At 25.4% G+C, this 26,696-nt stretch overlaps 1 long non-coding RNA gene across 1 annotated transcript; it reads right to left on the bottom strand.

Moving 5' to 3' along the window:
- Window positions 1–25,273: 25,273 nt before the first annotated feature.
- On the bottom strand, window positions 25,274–26,364 carry LOC136978054 (uncharacterized). The gene is made up of 3 exons (XR_010881162.1): window positions 26,290–26,364; window positions 26,067–26,166; window positions 25,274–25,298 (listed from the first exon to the last, which is right to left on the bottom strand). It is a non-coding gene; the product is annotated as an uncharacterized lncRNA (long non-coding RNA).
- Window positions 26,365–26,696: the final 332 nt, after the last annotated feature.

Here is a 26,696-nt window from a genome sequence, read left to right as displayed (position 1 = left end):
CAAAACGATCAAATTGTTTCGTTTTCTTACTCGTTTATCAATTGAATATTTATATATATTTAATGTTATTTTTAATTTTTTTAAATTGAAATTAAAGTATGAATTATTTTATATTTCAAAAAATAAATTTAAAAGCGTAATAATCAATCATTAAATTATATAATAAAATATTTACGTATAACCAAAACTCTATATAGCATCTTCCTAAATATGTCACCTTCTTAAACTGCTAATGAATCCCAGCAAAAGAATCTTTCTCATAAATGGAAAAGCATTTTTTAGTATTTGTAATGTTCAAAATATACAATTTTGCATTGTAAACGACATTGTTATTAAAAAACTTGCGATTTTCAAACTTTAAACTTAATCTTGTATATAGACTTAATTGATACACGCTATATATAGGCCTAACTTTTATTAAGATGCTTCATTTTAGTGCTATTCTCGATTTACTTCAAATTTTAGAGGTGAACAAACTATAGTGCTTAATCGAGGTTTTTCTATATTAAAATTATAACTTTTAAACGTATTGAAAAACATTAATATTGAGCATTACATTCAAAATGATTTAAACTTTAGTTATTAATGTTATTTTTATAACAGTAAAACTAGGACGAAAATTTACTAAAAACTTCATAAATTAGAAGAAAAACACAAATTTTAGTCTTTACAACAGGAAATTACTGTACTTGTGTTCCTGTACATTCTTTATTCTACAGGAACACAAGTATAGTGAATCAATCTTTGTATGCTTATTTTTCATCCTGGTTTTTTATTATACAAAGTATATTTTTAAAATTATACCGTCGCCGGAGGAAATTTTTGAAATTTTACATATTTAAAGTCTACAAAAGCCTACAAAAAAGATTATTCCGCTGTCTGATCTTGTGTTCTTGTGGTGTGAAAAAGACGAATGGTAAAAACCCTAAAGTTTCTGTTTGTTTTCTAGTTACGAACATAGTCTTGTTAATTTAATAAATTTTGTCTGTTTAACTTTATAGAAAGTTAAAATTTTATTTAAATTTCGAAAATGTCAGTAAGTTTATTTCGTATTTTAAAAATATATAACTTAGTGACGCTGTTAAGCTACGACTCATTTACGACTCACGAAGTTAAGCTACGACTCACGAAATCTATTTGTAACATTCTTGTAAACAGTTTTATCTTATAATAGACGATAGAAATATATATTAAATAATTTTAAGGCATAAAACAAGTGAGTATAATCTTCAAATTCACAAATTTGAAAAGGTTTTAGGCGGTTCAAACAGTTGAAAATACAGTTTTCGTGTTATTTACTAAAAATATCTCATGTCTAGATATAATAATAAAAGTAAACATTAATGAATAATTCTAGAATTATAATCATAAATGCATAATGCATTTTATTATAATTTAAATATAAAAGAAAGATATTCTAAGTCACATACGTTTAAGGTAAATAGTAAATGGTTTAGAATTCATGCTCACGCTCTAAGATGAATTCTTCCTAAAAATCTATATTTTATATATATACTTATATTACATATTTACTGAAATGTCTGTCTATCACGCTCTATATAGCAAAAATGTTAAATACAGAAATATAAAATGAAAGAATTTTTCAGCTTTGTTTTGACAATATAAAATACGTTATTTAAATCACACAAATCTTCGTGACACGAATAAATTTATAAAGTAGTAAGATGTGCTTTAAAATTGAATAAAATATTGCATTTTATTGTTTCCGTCTTATTTAAATATAAATATTTCAGTATTTTCTAGCAACTTTTTATGTAAAAAATTATTAAAAATAAAATTTCAATATGTTAATACAAAAGATAAATAAATAATTTACTGTATAAAGCATGTTTTATTTAATAAAAAATAAATTATGACATTGAACTTATTCAATAATTAAGAGTTAGGTATAAGTATTAAAAAATAGGCCATCTCGTTACTCATTATATTTGAATCTATGAGGAATTCGACTGGAATATTTCTATTTTTTTATCTTTAATTTATAAATATCTATCTTTAATGTTATTAAAATATTTTAGAAAGTAATTAAGCAAGATACATTGAAAAAAATTTGAATAATTTACATGCAACTTTCATAAAAATGGCTTGATCAGAGTTGTTATATATGATACGTGTAACATCTACTCATCTACATTTTATAGGCTATATAAATATAAATATATATATATATATATATATATCTTAGTACTGTATATATATACAGTACTGATAATTAATATTAAAGTCCTAAAATTTGTGTTTAAAGTAACTACGTTCAAGTTTAGTTATGTAGGCACCGAATAGAAATTTACAATGTTATATCATCAGTCAATTTTCTTGATCTTTCTTTAGTTTCAATGTTTATAATTTTATATGCTGAACTGTATATTTAATTTTTGATATTTTATCATAATTTTAAATTCATAACAGCTACTTCATTTTATACGTTTGTAAAACATGAATGATAAACTGTAAATAACAACAATATTAACAAAGATATATCGAAAATATAAAGTTTTATGAATATCGTGATTTACATATGAAAAATAATAAACACTTTTTCATAAAAATTTGAGTTAAAAACAGCAAAAGGTAGAGTAATTTGAATTTTACTAGTAAACATTATTTACAATTGGGAATTGAAGGGATAACCATAAAAGAAAGTAGTCCATTTTAAATTTCTTATATTTACTCTTATATAATCTATATATACAGGGCCGGATTTACCAATCCAGGGGCCCTGGGCATAAATTCGGTGGGGTCTCCCCTTTAAGAGTAGGCAAATTTGATGATTTACTGTACAAAATACTGTACTTTCAATTAGATTTGAACTAGGAAGTTGTAAATTTCATTTAAAAATAAGGTTATTGTAAACATACATATATTTTATTGTGTAAAACTAATTATTTTAATTTAACTGAAAAATACCTATGTGAAATTTTTTTCGATGTTTCATAAGTTTTTTCCCGGGTTTGGTTTTCTCTGCCTGTTGCCCTCATGATTAGGCCACACAGGCTGTCGCGGTAATAGAAAAAAAAATATGTTTAAACATAATTTTTGTTTTTAGTTTTGTGGGGGCCCTGGGCACAGGCCCCAAATGCCCTTATGTAAATCCGGCCCTGTATATATACAGACTATATAAGAATATCTATCTTCTATTCTTAGAAGAATACAAAGAAATATTCAGGAAAACATTTTTGCAAAGTTTACATTTTACTTTATCAGTACGAAAGTATAAATAATTTCAAGAAAGAAGTCTGATTTTAGTAATATAAGAATATATGAATATGTCAGAGTTTGTAAACTTAATTCATAAATATCACTAAACAAGATATATATTCTTTTATACATTCTCTATTTTATATTCTTCTGAATTGAAAAGTTTCACTCAATGTAATAGCGATTTACTCATAGAATCTTCTTCATTAGGTTTCTTTATCTATCTTAGTAGATATTTAATTTCCTTAAGATAATACTCATTTAATATTTTGAAATAAAATTAATTTTATATCTTACTCAGCTGCATTTTAAGAATAACTGACAACAAGAACAATTAATTGAAATTATTAATATTAATAATTCATAATTCATTAACTATTGAAATAATTTAAAAAAAGTAAGAAAAGTTAAATAATAAACCTAAACATTTTTATTGTTAAATACATTATTGTAATCAGAAATTCGCTTATAATTAAAATTATGTTATTAATAGTAAATTTCAATTTACTTAGACCAGTTAATAAAACTGATTACGACAGATAAGTCATGTCATTCCAATAAAAATGTTAACACAGTTAATTTAAATTGAATTATCTCATTATATAAGTCGTTTGCTCTTAATAGGCTACATTAAATGCTTGTTTTATTCTTGTACTTATTATTATTTAATATTGTAGTTTAAATTTCGATTTCTGACACTGGTTACTTTATCACTAGGCTAGCTGTTTGCTGTTGAAAACTCTGATTTTCATTACTATTTTATTAAAATACAGTACTATAATATACCACTTAGTATAATAGAAGAAGCAAATAGAAAACTCAAAAAGTTTGTACCTCAAAGACAGAGTTGAAATTACAACGCTATGAGAATGTGCCAAAATTATATCAACTCAATGATATAGTTCGGTTAAAAATTTCACGTCCATTTTTGTGCAAGATTTTGAAAAGCAAAGTATATATTGACATTTCATCTGGAAAAATGACAACACGATTCGCAAGAGAAATCGAATTGGAAACGATAGTAAAATTGAGTTAACTTTGAAGTTTTGATTTAGTAACGTTTGTGATGATAACAATTCATTCATTAATAGATCAACAAGGCGTCATAAATAAGAAGAATTTGCTGAAAGTATAAGAAAGATTTTATGGCAACCTGTGGATGGTTTAACTGATGGAGAACATAGGAGAACATTGTGCATAGACTTGCTAATCGCGAAGAATCAGGTTCTCATTCCGAGTCAGCTGAGTTGTGAATGAAAACAGAATAACCAAAAATGTTTGCCGAATAATCAACAAGAAATACCTATAATGCATGAGAAACACCACTATTTTTACTTGCAAAGCCTGATTTTACTTATATTTTAAACAGGTAAGTACTAAATCACTGACGAAACGTATTAAAATTACTTACTATGCTAATACCTAAAGAGAGGAAAAAATACTTCACCTGATTAGAAAAAGTAAAAATCCTAGATGTTTTAAAAGTATGAAAACCTTACCGGTGAGTTACTGATCAAATGCAAATGTCGAATAACATCTGACATTTTTTAGTAACCGGTTAGTTAATGGGATATAAACCTGAAACGAAAGAAGTTTTGTTTATAGACAAATGCACAACACATTCATGTGTTAACAATGTTTCATAAAACATTATTAAAGTAATATTTTTTCCTGTAAATACAATATCAGTATCAGCCATGCGACCATAAAACCGTGTATGTAACTTCAAGGCATACTACAACAGTGAAATTAAACAGGAATTTCAGGCGAACTAGATGATGATCCAACAATTCGAATGCTAAACGAATTTTTCTACTTGACACACTACATCTTTCCGCAACGTCATTGGATCTAGTATCTCAAAAAACCAATGAGAAATGTTTTCAAAAAATACATTTTTAAAATAAGCATAAAGACATTTAAAAACGAAATTGTGCTGTTAAAGAAAAGATCATAAATAACGCTCTAGAAGAAATATCAAAAGAAAAATTTAAAACTTGGAAATATTCCAGATTTTTACTGAAGAAGGGTTCTGGAGAATTATATATGAATTTAAAGACAGTGTTCAACATCTTTGTTCTGTGTGTATCCGACTTTGTAAATTTTGGAATGTGTGAGAACAGTGAAGTTGTGCTAATTCTCTGGTGATGAAATGTAAATTTTCGTTTATCACTGGCAAGAGAATATTATCATTAATGACGAAATCGCTGCCTTGGAATGGTGGGGTTCATCTTAAAACGAGAAATGTCCATCCATCATTAAATTTCTTGAATCCATTGTAGCAGGTCTGCCTGTTGACTGTGTTCTCGCCAAATACCTCGCAGATAAGATCGCGAGCCTTCGTTGCGTTGTGGCCACTTTTGAAGTGATAGAAAAACAGTGTTCAAAAGTGGAAAGTTTCATATTGTCAGACATTGCTAATGCGTCTGTTTCCAACGAAATATATGATGAAATTCCTCCTGGATACTCTACTTATATACAAGAAAAAATACATGATTTCCGAGTCGGCATTTTTTAAAAATCGACTCCTGTCCCGATATCCCATAAAAAGATTCGGCTCCTCGGCTCCAAACTCGGCCTCTCCATCACTGCTTATATAACCACATTGAACGTTCTAGAGCATTTTTCCAGACGTTTCTAGAAAAATCTAATTTTTACCTTTACAACTTGATATCATCATAATTAATACATTTTAACTTAATTATTACATTTATCTTTTAAATTTAGTAATCAACTTATTTATTTACTTCTTAATTATTCTAAAGAACACGTTTTAGCATGATCATACATTATCTGATTTAATAAAATTAGAATTTCTAGTACTTACTTTCACTGCATAATGTTATCACTCGGTATTATTAACACAGGCTAGTTTCAAAGTGATTTCAATAAGCAGCATGTATTGTGTTTACTTCCCTTTTATATTTTTATATATTAATCTTATAAGATAAATAAAGCAAAAAATTTCTTTCTATAAGATTAATTTAGTTGAAAATTTAATCATATAAAATTTAATTTAATAAATATTTTATTAAACTTTTATATTAAACTATATTATAAGTAAATTTTAAATTGTTTTCCATAGTTTTGATAACTTATATTCACCTTCAAGTGCCTTAAACAATGTAAATATGCTTTATCATTGAAGGTACATGTTAAAAATTAGAAGTAAGTTTGGAAAATCATTAAAATAATATTAAATTACGTTAAAATTGTATATAAATATTTTAAAAATATTTTTATGTATTTATAATTTATTTTCTCGAAATTTATGTTTGATTAATTAAAAGTTTAGCTTAAAATACAAGTAAAAATAATTAAATATTAATAACTTTTAAAATGAATCCTTATATTAAAAGTTATAAATACTTAATTATTTATATTATAATTAAAATTAGCAATTATAAATAATATTAAAATTTAAAAATCAATTTTAAAATTCGAAAAAATATAATAAAAGTTTCGTTTATTGTAAATATTTATATAAAATAAATCTAATTTATTGCGATTTTAACGAATAAAAATCTAATATAATTTTTGTTATTTTATTATTATTAAAATTTTTATTATAATTTTAAAAAATATAATAATAAATTCTTATTTTTACGAGTAATATCAAAGTTAATGAGGTGGTTATTTTCGAAACAAGACTAATTAGTTACTTGATATCTTGGTATCTTGGGAATATTTCTCTTCTGCCACAAAACTAATTATATTTACAAAATTAATGATTTATTTATATCTACTTCAAATAAAATTATTGTGTTTGATTCAATTTATACGCAGTTTTACATATTGTTTAAGAAATAAACTTTCGTCTTTATATTGATTTACATGTCATAAAAGAAGACAATATATTGATGTTTTGACTAAATCTACTAGAAAAATTTTACTTTTACTATAATTATTTCAGTTCACAGATTAAAAAAACCGACTTGATTATTGTATAAACTCAGTTAATCATTATGAAATGTAATTTCTGTCTTATTCAAATATTTTATTTGTTTTAATCTTTGCAAAAAATTATATATATTATATTATAAAATATATATATTTCTTCAAAATTTGAGCCTCATGATGCATGATTTTGAAGATTTTAAAGAAGTGGATTCGTTTTGCTCTTGTATAAAGATACAAGAGCAAAGCCCTACTATATGTGGAAATGCTGTTTATTGTGTTTTGTAGATAAAAGGACAATGAACAATACTTCATTTTTTTTTCATTCGATTATCTTTTTTACAAAGTTTCAAATGTTTAATTGTTAAAGTCGAGCAACTCAAAACACACCCCCTTTCATTTCTCCTGTTTTCACATCTTTTTACTCGTACCCTTCTTCCTATAAATGGCGAAGTTTGTTGGAGGTGTTTTTCTTTTAAGAAAGAAAAGCCAAATCAAAATTTTGGTACGTTATCTGTACGCATAAAATTGCGAAATGGACATGTGCCTAATGTTCGGTGAATTTTGAAACATATATATAGGCCCTACATATACTCGTACATACATATGATTAAAACAAACATACAGTCAATGAGTCGTTTGACACTTTATTCCATAGAACGATACGTTCTATGAAATAAAGCAATTTGCATGTCGTATGAACACCCTAGTAGTTAACACCCTACATTGGATACTGTAGTATACCTATTATATATTGAATATACTATTAATATACTATACACATTCACTATTAACATTTATTATGCAATTATGCTAATACAGTAGAGCATCGATTTTATCCGACCCCCGATCAACCGACTTATCGGTTAACCGACCGCGTTCTAGTCGGCAAATTCAAATGTCCGCTAGTGATGTGGCGCTACAATATTTGGCTGTCTTGGCTACTTTAATATTATTTTTGTTAAACTTTTGCGTCTTTTAGCTGGCAACATGACCCGACCATGAAAGGTAGGCCAGTATTTAAATCATGCTTAATTTTTTATTTTGTCTTTATTTTGTGGAAAATAAAGAAATCATTTTTAACGACGATTATTATTTTTAAAAAAATTTGTTAGGTTTAACATCGATGAAAATTCAACGCGAAGTAGGTTAATAGCGATATACTAATATACAAATTACATGGGATATACTAATATACTAATAATGTATTTTTTCATACTTTTCGGTTATCCGTTTTTTCAGTTATCCGACCAACCCCAGTCCCCAATTGAGTCGGATAATCGATGCTCTACTGTATATCATAATTTTTTATTTGTTATGAAATATTTATTTCAAATCTGAGTAGATCCAAAAGCTTTTTGGAAAATTTTCTGCAAATTTCAAATTTTTGAACCTTGGCAACTCTGGTAATGAGCAATAGAAGAGTGGCAGAGCAATCGCTTTGTATACAAGGTACATAAAATCAGTGCTGCAAGTCCTTAACAAGCTTTCCTGCTATACCAACTTCATTCTCCCCATCATTCTCCAAAATTTCAGTGATCGACATTTCCAGTTCTCCAGAACATTACATATTCTATTTATTATATATGGCACGAAGAATGTAGGCCTATACGGTATGCGGTGCACCAATATAAGATATGCGGCGTATGATTGTATATATTTTTGCTTAATTATACAGCTTTTATAAAATAAGTTACACCCGATAATAACAGTAAACATGTAAATAACGAATAAATTGTAATTTTTTAAAAATATTTTAACGCAACTGATTGGTTTTTATAAATACAGAAACAACACTAACTGGAGATTGGTTTAAATAGCATTTTATTTTATTTTATTTTATCTATATTTTGGATATTTTTAGAAAATATAATTAAGATTTTAAGTTATATAATTGAAAATATAACTTTTTACATAATTCATTTTTTTTCTTTTACAAAACAAATATTTGTAAATGTATTGAGTTAAGTTTTAGTAAATACAGTATACTGGAAGCCGGATAGCCGAGCGGTCAAGGTGGCAGCCTACAGCTCTGGGGGACCCAGGTTCGAATCCGAACGGGTCGAGAAATCCCTAGGAATTTTTTGGGGGGTGGTCCGTTCGGCTATGTCGGGCCCCGTCCCTCATCACCCGGTCGCCCCATTGTGGGCCTGGCCGAACCCATAATAGGCCCACTAAAAGAGGCCCTCTTAGTGCCCACAGGGCGGAAAGAGTTAAAAAAAAAAATACAGTATACTGTATTTAGAAAACAGAATTTTTACTTATCGTATTTTATATTATTCTGTAAAACTTTTATATATATTATTTTGTAGGAACTAATTAAAATTTTTTCAATAAATATTTGTAAAGAAAACATTATTTTAAATATTTGTTTTTGTTTTTAATATTTGAGATGTTGATTTTGAAAGTGGGGCAAGTCCACGTTATGTTATTGCTAGATATTTAATGGTTTGCATTTGAATGGGTTTAAAAATATTCGTAAACGGTAATAGACTGATTTTATATTTTTTGGTCTTATTTCATGTAAATTTAATAGGCATTAATGCTTATCAGTATTAGGTGAAAAAAATCATGGTTTTGGTATGCGGCAATGGACTTGCTTCACTTTGAAAAGCAATGATTTGTTAAAAACGTTGATTTTCTTTGAATGGAATGTAATTATAATAACAATAAATTGAATATTTTATTTATTTACTTATTTATTTTATTTCAATATTTCATATTTCTTTCGAAACGCTACTATAAAACAAAAAATAAATTTAATTTTATAGAAAAAAGTGAATAAAACAAGAAGAAATATTTAGTAATAAGTTGCATGAATATAATTATATTTCTTAGTTTAGCTGGTGCAGATTTTTAAGTATTCATAACGAATGGGTAGTACTGTACTGTACATAGAGTAATAAATCCATCGTATCTTTATGTTTTTCTTTAGAGTGGACTTGCCCCACATTAAAAAATCAACACACAATAAATATCGTTGACAGTATAAATTACTAGTAACAAATTTATACTGATATTAAAAGATATTTATTGTGAGTTGATTAGAACCATAAATTTTATGTTAATTTGTAATAAAAATTAGCTTTAGTTATTTTTTTTCACAAAATAGACTTGCCCACTTTCAAAATAAATGGCTCATTTATTGACTAAGAAAATTGACTAAATTCCTCCAGTTTCAAATAATAAATGCATTAAAAAAATATAATTTTTACACAAAAATTATTTATATATACTGAATATATATATAAGATGTTAACAAAATTTCTTGTTAAAACTAAAATTACAAGATAAGTCTTTCACGAAGAGTACGATATAGATTATAGAATGTTAAATTCTTTGCTTGCTTGATAGTAATTTAGACGACTATAATGTACTGTTTCAGCATGAAGAACTAAGTTCTGTTCATTCCATTTTCTATTGGTATCAGTTTCCCTTCTTTTGTATTTAGTAGAAAGCTAAAATTAAACTCATCTCTTCCTTAAATCCGATAGGCATCTCACCCAAACCGCAGGGGAAAGTTGCCTATTTCTATATTTTAGAATAAAATTCTTAGAACAGCCACTGGCTTGACTAGAATACAACCAACTAATCCTACTTTCACACGAAACAGAAATATCACATAAACATATTCGAATATCAAAATATTTCATAAAAATGTGAATGTCGCATAAAAGTTTTAGAGCGATGATAAATAGAAACTAATTTATAAGGAAAAATCGGCAAAACAACCATTAAAAAAATAATGAAACACGAGAACGTTAAGCGCAGCCACTATTAAAGTGACTAGTGATGTGTTCTACTGAGTATTATTTGAATTAGCAATCTCTAGGTATCTCACCCGATTTAATCCTAATTATTGTGAGGTCAGATTTCTGGAGACTTTCGAACCGACGGATTCGTTCCCGGATTCTTTGTATTCTATAAACTGAAAATTCTTGTATTCTATTCGTTGTATTTTAATATGGCTTCACGTGACATCGTTACCGGATTGCAATTTTTAGTCATATTTTAATTTAAAAATAAGTTTTCCGTATCCGGTCTTACTTTTATCTATTTAACTCCGTTCTCGAAGTTAACAAAGGACAAGAAGGACAGACAGGCGGACGGCAGTGGAAATGTATAGATTTAAATTTTAGAATTGCTGCTCAAAAATATCTATTGGAAATTACTTTAGTGATTTGCAATCATGAACGTGGAAGGTATCAAAAAGGTTATGGGTAAACAATGAAAACTTTTTTTAGTTTTTGGTCTATTATCTGCTGGTTTCTTAGAAGAAGAAAGTACAGTACCGATACCTTTTGAATAGAATGCATAAGAACTTTGTGATCAATTTGTATTTTTCTTATAAGATATAACAAAAAGTTTGTTCTACTCGCGACGGTTGCAAACGCGCATCCAATCAGAAAACGTCTTTGTCGGTTGGATATCCAAAAATAAAACCACCATTTGTCATTATCTAAAACACGAAATCGATTTTAGGTAATTATTGATAGCCTATAAGATCGAATTCAAACTTTAAATACAACAGTTGATTTTAAATGTAACTACTACATATCATCTTAGATTGAATGTATCAAGATAATACAGTATTAGGTTGTCTTAATTACAGTCTGTTATGAAATTGATCGTTAAAATTAATAATATAAATCAAATAAGATTTACACATAAAATTCTCATTTAACACAAAGCAAATCTCTTTCGAACGTAATAATTTATGTAGAATATATAGTTTTTGTGACATAAGTGTAAGATAGTTCTCGACTTTTAGACAATTCGCTCTTTTGTATTAATACATAAAACTTTAATAATCATAAATTGGCAATTTTGCGCATTTTCAGTTAAAAATTTTTTTTTCAAGTTAGGGCACGGTTGCATTTTGCGCAGTTTTGTTTTCATTAATAGCAAAATCGTTTGTAAAAATAAATTTTTATTATCTGTTTTCTGTTTAATTTACGGTTTCGGGGTTTTAAATACTGTTTTACACGTTGTATTGATAATATACTCACTATAAAAACAATTTTTTTTCTTACTTTAATAATAAATTTTACATTCTTTTACCTGTCTGGAAACAGAATTTTCTTTATAAAATGCAACTTTATTGTTTGACTTTGGTACACAATTTTAGGAAAGCATTACATCCTAAATTCGAGGACTGCTAAAGAATTTCAATTTTAGATACATAATCCACTCTATTCAAATCAATTTTTTTTATTTTATTTATCGAATTTTTTGAAAAGTATATTTAGTTTAGAAAAAAACACATCAGAATAAATTACTATAGAGAAAATTTTTTAATTTAAATTTAAATATTGAAACTATTTTAAAAAATTTAAACTTGAATTTTTTATTTATATAAAGTGAAATTAGAATTTTGTAATTTTGTCTAAAAGTTCGATTAAATTACAGAAATTGATATAGGTTATGCATTAAAATAATAATAATAATAATATCTTTACTGTAATTCTAATAATTATTTTAACATTATTTATTTTAATGTTTGTTTCTTAATGCGAGCATTAAGAGCCTTGCGCTATTGTGAATGAGGCTAAGACCACAATTTCCGAATTCTTAAAATGAACGTTTCTTAGCCAATGGCCTATCGGATTAAATTTTGTCATTATTTAATTTAACAGTATGATAGCGATAAGCGCTTTTATACGTTAATGAAACGAACGTTTTGCTTACATCAGAGCTACCGAACAAACTAGTTTTACAAGTTGTTACACAAGATTCAATGTGTCGACTTGAATCCATTTATGAAATTTCCTAAGCCGACCTGGATTTTCTAGAATGGCGGGTTGGTATCTGTACGTTTTCGATCTATAAGTATAAACATTCATTTCTAGTTACAATATTTGGAATGATACCAGATTTTGAAGAATCCACGATAACATCTTTATTCATTTTTTGATGCAAAACAATAGCATCGAGTGAAAAATATGCGGTATAAAAACAACAACAAAGAACAAAAATTTCAAAATATAATAAGAAATATGTTTATTATACTGAATTTCAATTTCAGTATGTCAATACAGATGATTTTCCAACCGGTATTCGCCTCTATCCTCACTCTACATACGTTGATAATAAAGGAAAACCTGAAAGCTTATTGGTTTTGAGAATATTCACTTTGTTCACAAACCATTTAAATTTAGACATAAAAAAATAAAAGTTTATTTATGGGCACTTTTTATATCTAGGCCCTAGGCTGTTCAAATTATCTACTTTGTCTAGGCCCTGTTTTTAGGAAAAAATTAGGACAAATCTTACAAAATCGTCAGATAAAAAGAAAAAAAAATGCTGTCAAATCGCCAATTGATTTGAAATATTGTCAAATCTGAAAATAAAACTCCAGACCTGGAAACATTGCTCGTACCTTGCCAATCTGTCGCTAAGCAACACTCCATGTGAAGTTGAGACCCTGAAAAAGCCACAACCATATGTCATGTGGTCATAGGTTGAGAATCACGTGCCTTACAGCACGTTATCGGTTACATTTCTTATTAAAACATAATATATTTTTCTAAATATAGTAAATAGAACAATCATTATATATATATATCTCCATTAAAAAATGCAAAGAATAAAAAATCTAAACTATTCATAAATTGCAATTTATTCTGATAAAATTTATTAGTCATGATATAAGAGAATAAATAAAATTGGAACATTTAACGATAAACATAATCATTCTATTGATTCCAGAAAGAATCAAGTAAAAGGACATTTGATTAATGGAGATGTGAATTATTTTGGGATTAATCTTCATTAATCAAGAGATTTTATCCATTATGATATAATTGACATTTCTGACAATCATTGTGTTTTGTTACTTGATGCTTCTTCGAAACAATTAGCAGAAAGAATGCATAATGAGATTACATATACATATTTTTAATGTCGTCATCAACAAATGTCATTAAGACAGTTATTGATCTTGCTTAGATTTCAAACAATGACAATGGAGTGTCGTTATATACTTTGGCATAAACTTTAAATTCATATCCAATGAGGATTACTCTACAGATAAACTAAGCTTCTCCTTATGGTCTTTAATTAAGCTTAAAAGGCCTTAAATAAAAATAATTTTAAATTAATTTCCATCTCTCTTCTAATAAATATTAATTTTAATTATATAAAAATGGTTTTATAAAAATTTTCTGATTATTTTGTAAATAAACCTTATAAAAAAATAATAATAAAAGTAGAGTTTACATATAAATGAAATAAAATAAGACATTTAAAATATACTAGAATAATCAAAATTTAAATACGTATTTATAAATAATAATTATTTTATTTAATAAAATCTTAATTATTTGATTTAAATTAATAATTATAAAATATTAATTTACAATCACGATTTCTAATTATATAAAATAATCAGATTTATGATAAATTATAAGTTCTTAATGTAATTAAAAATTACATTAAATGAATGCTTTAATTATATGAAGTTAATATAAATAATTTAGCTGAATACAATGCATATGTTATACACTAATTATAAAAATAATAAAAATTATTATAGATTCATATAAATTTTCATTGTTTAGAAATTTTAATATTTATTTAATAATATCACAAATAATACAAAATATAAAACAAAAAATTGTCAATTATTTAATTATAATTTTATATAAAATATATAAATATTTATAAGAAAATTTTAATATTTTTCTTACTGTTGATCTTAACTCATTAGAAAAAAATATATAATAAATAGACATAAATCTTATGACTTGAATTTGAGAGAGATGCGAGGCCAAGCCCAAATATGAGATTTTATTCCATCTCTAAAGTCAGAAAAATATATAAATAAAATCAATGAAACAATTAAACACGTATTGTTTTTATAATTTATCAAATATAAACTTGAATTTAAAATACTTTCATAACGTTATTTACTTAAATTTTGGAGGCTTCTGTGTATGGGAGCTTCGTTTAAATGGTCTGTCTACCCCTTCTATCTAGCCCTATTTATGACTATATATGAATTATTTATTTAATTTTACTAATAATTCTTATCTTTCCGTGTAAATTAGAGATTTTACTCATTAAAAGCCTATATTTGACATACATTTACATTAAAATATTACATGAAAGACATTCATAGAATCTAATAAAATTTCTTACTTTATTCTTAATATTTCTTTAACTTTATTGTGGTGATATGATTATTTAAATTTTTCATAAATTAAGTTAATTGTGGTTACAAAATATAATCATGATAGTTGATTTTTCTAATCATTTATTGATAATAATTAAGTCAATTACAATATCATTTATTTAAAGGAAAATAATTAATTAGATCATACTAAAAAGGTAAATTTTCACCAGATGTATTGATATTTCTGTTACGTATTATATTTATTTAAATTTTTTTATAAATTATATATATATATATATATAAATTATGGTAAATCAGAGTTAAATTTAGCACTATATTCACTATTTAATATTCTTAAATTACGTGTTTTATGAATAAATTATGAAGTTTAACTCACCTTTACCGATGTAATGCATTTTTAGATAATAAATTATAATTTCTAATTAGGATTTTTAGTTAAATTTACAAGTAAAACTATTTCATGAAGAAATCTAAAAAATAATTCTTTAAATTATATATATAATTTATACAGAATGAATAATTTATAGACATAAAATTAAAAGATAACAGGATATACTGTATAGTACAGTACATTTATTGTAAAACAATATCATGCCATCTGTTGATGGATTTCATTACTAACACGCATACATAATTATAGAATTTGAATTTTTTAAAATAGTATTTAAAATCGATTTAAAGTTCCAAAGTAAAAATTATGAAAAAATCTGCACGCTATCCTTATATTATTTTCTTTTAATTAATTAATTTTTATAGTAGAAAGTAAAATGCGGCCGGAACGTTAACAAAAAACAGCAAGTAAAAATATACAAAAACAACCGAATTTTTGCCTAATTAAGTTTACTTCTTCAGTTAGAATAATCGAACAACAGGATTTGTTTACAAAAGAACAAGGTTTAAGTTTACAAATTTCAATTAATAGAGCAAATTAATTTTACGCTATTACTGGTTCCAATATTTCTATACTTTACATAATAAATAATTAATGCTACAATAACTCAAAATTATTTACAGAAATAATTTAGATGGCCAAATTTATTTTAAATTTCGCTGTAAATTGAAAGTTGTTTTGTTATATCAAAGTATCTATGAAGTTCTTTTGTATGTATCTAAATATGGAAATTTTACGTTATTAGCCGAAAAACTTGATAAATATTATCAAGTTTTTCGGCTAATAACCTAAGGTTTTTCATGAAAATTTTATGTAAATACAAAATATTTCTCACGAGAAACAATTAAAAAATTCTGTATATAATCGAATGAATTTTTTTTATCATTTTGATAGTAACCACTTATCATTTTCTAGGTATTATTTTACATACAGATATTATTTCATGACAAAAAGTAATTTTTCCTACTCAAACACATACCTTTAACACGCAATTTTGCGAATATTGATTGATATAAAGTATAAATTTTTCTGGAAAAGCATTTTCATTCCTGTTATCAATGAACTAAAGACGTATTTAAGAAATCAATGCTAAAAGTATATACAATTTTAAAAACATGGCATATATAAATTATTAAATCATTTTAGTAATGTTCAAAATAACCACTCAGTCGGTTTGACGAAAAACACAAATTTTATATTTACAATAAATGTACAAAATAATCCAAATTAGAGTTACAAGTAATTATGCACAAACACTAGTCTGAACAACAACCGACTATTCCCGTACAAATTCGTCGAAAGAACTCCTTACGAACAAACAGACTTGTATTTAACAAAACCTCCGAGTCAGGAACAAGTTCGTACACAAACACGTAACTTCCAACGAGAGAGTTAGTTAGCACCTCGATAACGACGATCTCCCTTGATCCGATCCGATCCGATCACCTCCGATCCAATGCCAGCCGATCCGAACTCCCGATACGAGCTCGATCCGAGCTTAAATAGTCGACGGCGTTCGAACCCTGCTCCAATCAAATTTGAATGTTCCCGCAACGGCCGCCAACGGTCACTTCCCGCCGGCCAATCGTCCGATGGTCGACGATTTGAAACTTAACGGTTCTTCCCACGGAAGTTCCCAACGGTCGTTTCTACCGGCCGATCCTAACGGCTTTTCCGTTATGAAAGTTCGTTATAACAAACAGGTGGGAATCGCGCGTCTTGGCGATTCCATACCTTACAATTTTTATAAAAAAAATATATTTGTTAATAACTCGAAAATTTTTAAATTTTAAATTTTTAGAAATGTAATTTTAGTATATATATAGGAAATGAAACTCGTTTATGTTTTATAGACGTTATCGCAATATAATAAATTTACGGTTCTATTGTTATAGATGGAACTTATATATAAAATAAATTAAATTTTCATAAATTTCTAAAAACAAAATTGAAATTTTATAAGGTGAAAACCGTTCTATATTTGTAAAAAATGAAAGTAATATTTTGTTTTTGACGAAATATATTGTACTTTTATGATCAAAAAATTGGAATTGCATTTCTCGTTTTAAAATACTTTTATTATTTTCCATATACAGTACATTATTTTGCTAAAGTAATTATTTGAAGTTCATAAATACCTTCCTTTAACTAATCCTCATATAATCATGTTGATACTATATACTATTCTTCTTGAATTGTACTTACGCATCTCTATATATTAGGAATATGGTAACTTGCAATTCATGATATATACTTTATATCTTATATATGATATATTGTAAAGTCGTTGTAAGCAATAATAGTAATTTGAGTATTATTATTGCATAAAACGAACGACGGTTGTATGCACATTAATTAATTCCAGTGTGTTGAACTAAGATAACAAAAATGTCTCTTAAATATGTTATTTTATTGTAATGTTTAATTAATACACAAAAGGATTATTTTATATATGTAAAATAGACTATTTTAAAATTAAAATTCAAATAAAAAATTCTTAATATTAAACATGTGTATTTATAAATAGAAAGTAAGTCGATTTGCTATTCACAATGTCTCACAGTTGTCTAGAATTGGTAAATATTTCTAAATATATAAGGGGGTTGTCCATAGAGAGTTAAAAATTTGTTGAGAACGACCAGACGTCCATGAAGAATTTATTCTTTATCAATTAAACTAGCAAGTATGTTGTTTCCTCTATGCGTTATATATTTATATGCAGAGCAGGATTAACTATTATGGAAAATACTCAACTGCGTAGGACCCATGGTTAAAAGGGCTCCTAATGGACCAACTTATTTTTCATATTATAATAATTATAATTTTAATTGTCATAATAATAAGCGTGTTCTCTATAAGACATTAAATACTGGAATAATAAGTATATTTATTAATATTTATATTCATATTTATACAGTTATATATACTTAAATATTAAACATATACGCATATCTGAATTTCATTTGTATTATCAAATCACTAGTTTCAATACATCATATTTAAATTTAATTATGTTATATTTGATGAAATAAATAAAAATATTTCTCGGAAACTAAATTAAAAACAAAAGTTTAAATATTTTACACACTAATTTAAATATAGAAAGAATGAAATTGAATCAATATAATAAATTCAATAGTATGCTGTTATTTTAGTATAGTAACGGCTGATTCTAAAATGTTTTTTTTTTCTGTAAATACCTCTTGTATATAAAGAAGAAAAAGTAACTTCTAGAAAATTCAAATTTTATTTTAAATTTTTATTATTATACAGAAAGAAAACTTAGAAGTACCAAATATAGACTCCAACGAAGCATATAAATTGTTTTAAACAAAGATGAAAAACTTATTATATAAAATAAATAATATTTAAATTGCAATAATAAAAAATTATTCAATCAGTCGTAGATATATTTTTAATTGTGTTAATGAATCACTTTGTTCAGACTTTGCTAAACAGAATAATTAAAAATCATTATTTATAAGTCTTGTATACATTTTTTAAGCATTAAAATAAAATAGATACATAAAATCTGTATTTTTATATCAATATATTTAACTTCAATATTTATAATTAGAACTAGTTTTATGTTAAAAAAATCAAACAGGTTGTATTCTTCAATTTACTCCTTTACCAAACAGGAATTTTCAAAGTTGTGTTTATGATTTCAGATCTATTATTCTAAACTCACAACGAAGTTTGTAAACTCATACCAAGTAGATTGATTTTCTAAAAAAAAAAAAAAATGGGGATCGACTTTTCTATCAAAAAATGCATTTTTCTCTTATTCTTTCTTCCATTTTCTAAAAATCAATAAGTGGAGAGACAACAGAGATCAAGAAACTTGTCTTCAACGTGATTGAAAAGGTCTGAAGGTTTTTATTGAGGGCAGAACTTTTTTCCTCGCCATATACGCTTTTCACTTGACATAAAAAAATAGTTTTATGTACTAAAGATAGAAATTATATTAAAAATTTAATAATAAATTATTCTAAGTACCTTTATTACGATTTAAAATAAGTTTATATAAGCAATTAATCAGTAAAAAAATACAAATATAAGAGAATACAATCTTTTAACAATAAAAAATTCAATTCTAAAATTAGATTTTTAATAATTTACCAAGGCATTAATTTTTTCTAATAAATTTTATGTATTTCTAATGAATTAATTACATAAAAATATAATTCCGATCTTCTAAAGTAAATAAAAATAAATAAATAATTTAAATCTAAAACAAAGGAAAAATCTATTGTAACCTGTTGCCATCTAGGGAGTAAATTTAAAATTAGTCTAAGTTATAATACTAGTTGTTATAATTTATAATAATCGAATAATAATTACATAATACTATAAAAAGTAATATTTTAATATGAATTTAAATTATAAATTAAATACATTTTACCATTTATATTTAGTTATAATATTATCTATACATAAACGATCGTGTGTTAGGGTTTTGAAATGGTTCAAAAGTCCATGTTTTAATGTGTTTTACATATACTTGTAAATGTAAATTGTATAGCGTATTTAGAATAGACGTTTCTTTTAATAAATTTATTAAAAAGTATTTAATCTTATTTTAGTAAGACATTTATTAAATTTTTACAATGGTGAATTCGTTCATCCAAAATGCATATACACTATTAAAATTTAAAAAGTTTTATAACATATAAACATTAAATGTTTCAAATAAAAAAAAATACAACCATTTCAATCTATTTTATAGAAGTTTTTAAGCTAAAAGTAAAATAAAATTATAAAATACGTAATAATATAAAATTCAATATATTTTATGAACCGTGTTATTTGATATGTCATTCAATTTTCTGTGATATTTTAGTGAAAAAAGTTCTCGGATATTGGAGGATATATATATATATTTTTCCTCTTATATACAGAAACTGTTTGATGTTTTCTGACTATATTGGCATTCAGAATATAATATTGCCTGTCAAATGTTGTGATCATCAAACAACCATTTTTTGCTACTTTTTCACAATATTTCTGTCTTTGGTTAGAGAAAAAAATATGATTCTACGAAAAAAAAACATAAAAAGTATTTCAAATATAACTAATTTTGTACTTTTGAGAATAGTTTCCTTCAAATTAAATTGTGAATGAATTAAAGAATGCCTTAATATTTATTATATTTGTAGGGATTAATAAATTATTTATGAAATTTAAAAACTGATAATTATTGAAATATTATAATTATAATAATAATAAATTGTTTCTTCAATATAATCGATAAATAAAAAAAATTTATAAATTTTTATGAATTATTTTTTATTTCCTCTTCATGTCAATTTTCTAGGTATACAGAGAATGAAATTTGGTTGACATAAGATGTTGACAGTTGACATAAAAGTTCTGTCCTCTACAGGAATAGGAAGTTTTAATAATAGAATTGATTGAATTATGTATGAAGTTTGTAATGCAGAAAATTATTTGCAGTAATAGAATTGTGGTAAAGTAATGTAAATGTGATGATGCGAAAATCGACTTTATGAAAACTTTTAATAAAATTATAATACTTAAAATTTATGTTCAATATTTAATGAATAGAAAATAGTCTTTATAAATTATTTAATCAAATATTTATTTATATACTAAAATTTAGTAATTTTATATTTAAAAATCAATATTTGTTTAATGGTTCAAAGATGTCGTGGGATGATGAAATTTACTTTTATGTTAATGTAATAACTTAAAATAGTTATTTAAATTTACTTATCTAATATATTAAATTGATATTTTTTATTAAGTATGTATAGGCCCTATATCCGAAATTCTTTATGTTATGATTATATCTAGATTTCATTTCCATTGATACAAAATATATTATTTACCATTAAATAAATTTCCAATAGTGTAATTGTCTAATTGTCGTGAATAAATGTTAAAAATCTAATTAAAAATTGATTATAAACTTTGTTTATTTGTTCAAATTTAAGTTGTTGTTACTTGGCCACTCATTTATGAAAAAATAATGTAGAAAAAATTGCGACATCGTCACGATGCAGGGCATTTAATTATGTTCTAGTTTAGAAAATAACGTGACTTTCGACTTTCAGACTGTTATAGATAATCGGAGCGCCTGCTTCTAAGCTTTCCATAACTGGTCTCTGTTTTCATCTATCTAATACCGTTCTCTAGATTTAGGACGGGCAGACAGCCAGACGAGGGACTAACACCAGTGGAAATCTGTAGATCTGTAATTTAAAAGTTGAAACCCACTAAATGAAATCTTGGATATAACGCATATTGTTTAGTTTGTCAAAAAAAGTATAAGATAGTCCAAACGTCAGTTAACTGTGTTGCGTTTTAATACAGATTCTTGCTAAGCAATTTGTGAAAGCGTGTTAAAGTGTTGTAATTTAATCACATTTATAGGTAATAAAGTATTTGCGTATCAGAATCGCTCGAAATAGTACGTTTACATAATGAAACATTCGAAGTTTTCTTCAAATACTCGTAAAATATTAGCAGAATAATATTTATTTAATATTTGGCAAACTTTCTTTTAAAGATTTACAGCCGTAGACAAAAATATTTGATCAATCACAAATATATTTTTCAAATTTTTTTATTATCTAAGTACAGAATTTATTTACATAATAAAAAATATACATATCTCAATTCATATTTAAGCTAAAAAAGCGAAATATAAAATATACCTACTATTTATTTAAAAATATTTTGCATAAATGAAACTGCTTTTAGTTCCCTTTCATAAATATTCAAAAATTAAAGTATACTTTCAAAAGCTTTAATTTTTATCTAAATAAAATTTCATCAACTCAAAATAAAAATTTACATAAATTATAATAAATTTAATGAAAAGAAAAGATTGAGTACAGGATTGCTCAAAGGTCAGTTAATCGAGACACGTTGTTTTAGTAACGGTTAAAACTAGTTTGAACATTACATTCGTGACTTATTTTATCTTAAAATATTTCTCATTTAAGCGATTTTTGGGCCACCCTATGTACTGATGTGTTTTTAACATCGTATTCAAGTGAGAAATTGTCAATAAATATTTATCATATCAAAAAATTGAAACCCATCTTACGATTTTATCATGTTGGCATCAAGAATATTTTTAAAATCAATTTTAAAAAAATCTTTCTGACATTTACATCAATCACAAACGTACAGTACGTACAGTACATTTGAATCCGCTTACAAATGTCGTCGTGAACTTATATAAAATATTCTTTTATATAAATATGACATAGAGACATTTTATTACCTGTATATAATATAAAACTCAATAAAAAATACCCTTAGAGAATGAATGACAGAGAAAAATATATTAGAACATTATAATAATTTCGTATTCTCTCTTAAATGTGTTTTTATGGTGAAGTAATTTAGTTTGATATATTTAATATATTTATATTAATAAATAATTAAAAGCCTAAACAATAAGTAAAAATAATAAATTATTATATACAAAGAAAGGAAACAAAATTAAAAACACTAAAATATACTTTGTTTTTTACACATAGAAAGTCGATTTACAAGGGTACACTTTATGACAATCTTTAATTAAATCTTAAAGTCGTAAAATTATCTTTTAACAGATTAAAAGGTAATTAAACAGAAAATTTTAATTAATTTATTTTAAACAAAAATTTAGCATAATTAAATATTAATTACATTAAAATTACCACTTATTAAATTATATATAGTTAATAATATATTATATACAAATTAATAAAAAATTTTCTTATAAAATTATATTTTTAATATTAAAAATATAATTTGCATTTATAAAGCATCTCATCAAATTTTTATATATAGAACTTATTAATTTAGTTCTGTACAAGATTCTTTTTAATGCAAGTACTTTTTGATGTTCTAAAGAATTTTTAAAAATTTAATTAAAAAGCACAAATTTCTCCAATCTAAATCAAAGAATTTATAATATTTAAAACTATTTTTGCTAGCCAAATTCTAAAATTATTGATTAAAACTTCAAATAAATTAATTTTTAATACAATTTAAAAATTCAGCAACGAGTTGCTTAACTTTCCCTGCAACATTGAACACTGCGTGAGTGGCGACATCTCATGATATTTTATTTAAAAATTTATCATATTGTTAATTATTATAAACTGGCAAAAAGCTTAATTTCTGGATAGGGGTAGATTTTATAAAAATTTGTAAATGCTAATAACGAGTAAAATTGTCATTAAATCTGACTCTACTGTAGATACACACGATCCTCGTTACCTCCCCACTCCCTCGATCTTTAACCATCAAAATTTAACAGCATAACTCCTCCTATTAGTCCAACCGTCCTGCAAAATTTCAGAAATTTTCGACGAAAATCACAGGAGTTATTTAACTTCAAAGAGGGTGAACAAAATCGTGTCTCCCACACACACAACATTTATATATACAGAAAAACCCCCTTTTCTGCATTTCTCGACCTTTCGAGGTGTCCTAAGCCGAAAAATGTAAAAATCTTGGAGGTCATTATTTAACCAATCGCCATATTTTCCCTCTGTTAGGTATAACAGAGCAGAGAAAGTAAAATTTATGTGAGATTTTAATAATTGAATCTGTTACAATTTCTAAACAGTACATTGAATTTAGTAAATGCAGATTCCATTAAAGTTATTAATAAAAGAGTAGTTGGTATTGTTCATTAATTTCTGTAATATAAAGTTTTCACATGTTTAGAATGCGTAAAGATCGCCCTTTTAACATAACTTAAACAATATTGAATGCAAAATTTATAAATTCTTATAAGAACAAATCATTTATAGTAGTTGTAGCATAATGACTTTGCACATAATACATAATGGAAAATGAAGAATAACGGAATGAAGTATAATGTAAGAAGATACTTTTCAGAATCACTTAATTTTTGAAATTCTTCGGGTAAAGTAAACTAATTTTTCAGTTTACTTTACATGATGTTTTAGTCTGTGCTGCGTAAAATGCATAGAAGAGTGCGTAGATAAATGAAAGCAGCACTTTACATAAATTAATAAAAGCTCTTTGAAAGAAGTAATAAAATAAATTATTTTTAATTAATAATGTAAAAATATACTTTAATATAAAAATTTACAATAAACTGTGGTTCCTTTAACATGTACATACTTTTTTCATACATGTACGTACTGTACATGCATAAATTTTAAGGAATTCTCTATACAATTGACAGTATAATTCAAAAAATAAAAAAAAGTAAATTAATATGGGCAGTCCATCCAATTCGCGTAATTCCCAACACATCATGCACAAACTGGAAATCCAAAGGGAAAAAGATGACCTGGAAGACTTAATCATAGATAGAAAGAGTCAATTGGGAAGGTCTTTAGAAAAATCCACAGGGAGACTACTGCCTGGAGAGAGCCAACCCTTAAGAAAATAGAATGGAGACTATTTGTCAATGTGATCGTAGATTCTCGTGGCCCAAGTACCAACAAATTATAATATTATTAATTTTAAATAATACAAACAATATCGTTAGTTGATCAAAATTTTTTATTTTTAAAAGTGTTTTTTACAATAAAATGCTAATATTTTAAAACATTTTTCTAATTTATTTACTAATTTAGAAAATAAAAATTCAAAAGTTATGTTTTATGTTGAAATCAGTCTAAATTGAGAGTTGTGGACAGTTTACATTCGAATTATCTACTATAAATCAAAACAATAATTGCAGATTTTATTTAATTTTTAATTAATATATTAACTGTATTAATAACTTGCGTACAAATATAAAGAATCTAAGACAAACGTTATAAAAATTGAATGTTTATAGCAGTGGTTCCCAACCGGTGTTCCGTAAGCATCTTCCAAGTGTTCCGCAAATTTAGTCGCAAATCGGAAAATGTACAATCGTATTCGAGCCGCCGAATATCAAAAAATTAAAATCATAAAATTTTCATAAACTTAAATATATATGTACGACTCGTACTTATGGAGTGTACTACTGTTTCGAATAAGATAAAAGCAATGATAAAAACTAAATGAAATATGTAAAAATCATCAAGCACAAGTTTCCCATTAAAGTTATTTAGATATATTTTTCCTGTCTTAGAATTGGCGTTAATGAGTAGAGATTTTGAATTATAACTACTCAATTCTAATAAAATAACTGATGACAAGCTTATGTATTTCAAATTAACTTAAGTAAGTGTTCCGCTAAAGAAAATTGCTCACAAAAGTGTTCCGCATCCTAGAAAAGGTTGGGAACCACTGGTTTATAGTAATAAATAAAGATAGATGTTTCCCACGATGATGCATCCGGCTTCACAATCATCAACGACAAACAATTTTCATCTACAAAGACAACCTCTTTTCATGTAGATGAAAACTGTTGTCGCTAATGACTGTGAAGACAGATACCTGACGCCATTTTGTATCTTCTATATTTTTGCATTTTATTAAAAATGTAAATACCATCTGCCAATTTGAAATGGACAAAATTGTTTTAGAATTACTCCTTTATATTTCTAAGTTGAAGAAAGAATACGAATATCGAGACAAATGTGCTGCAAGCCTGAAAAAATTTATACGGAATATTTTAAAGTAATTATAATTCAGAATTTTTTAGATAATATTAAATTAAATAAATTCTTTAAATTTAAATAAATAACGTCTTCTAATATTTAAAATTACATACCTTAAACATCGTTTGTTTAGTAACTAAAATTTTTTGGAATAACAACAATCCAAATGGCGATGACGATTTCTTCATTAGATTATCCAACTTAAATAATAATTAATTAATTAAATTTTAAAAAACTATTAACATTATTAAGAAATAAAATTTATCAAATATAATTATATAGATTTCTAACTATAATAGTAAGTGCAAATTTCTTTAGTTTTCAATAAAATTAATTGAATTCTGTAACGATTAATATAACTAATTTAATCTCTGATTTAATGTTTAGTATGAAAAAATTCAAAGTGATAAATGCTGCTTTTCAGAAACAACTATTTTTGCATCAATTTATATAAACTCATAAATTTATTTCTGAATGTTGAAATATATCAAGCAAGTAATCAGTACAAAAAATAATGATT

Source organism: Centruroides vittatus, unplaced genomic scaffold (assembly GCF_030686945.1).
Source record: "Centruroides vittatus isolate TY-2023 unplaced genomic scaffold, ASM3068694v2 contig_487, whole genome shotgun sequence".
NCBI classification, from domain to species: domain Eukaryota; kingdom Metazoa; phylum Arthropoda; class Arachnida; order Scorpiones; family Buthidae; genus Centruroides; species Centruroides vittatus.
Note: the sequence above shows the minus strand (reverse complement) of the source record. Positions and strands in the feature narration are given on the sequence as shown.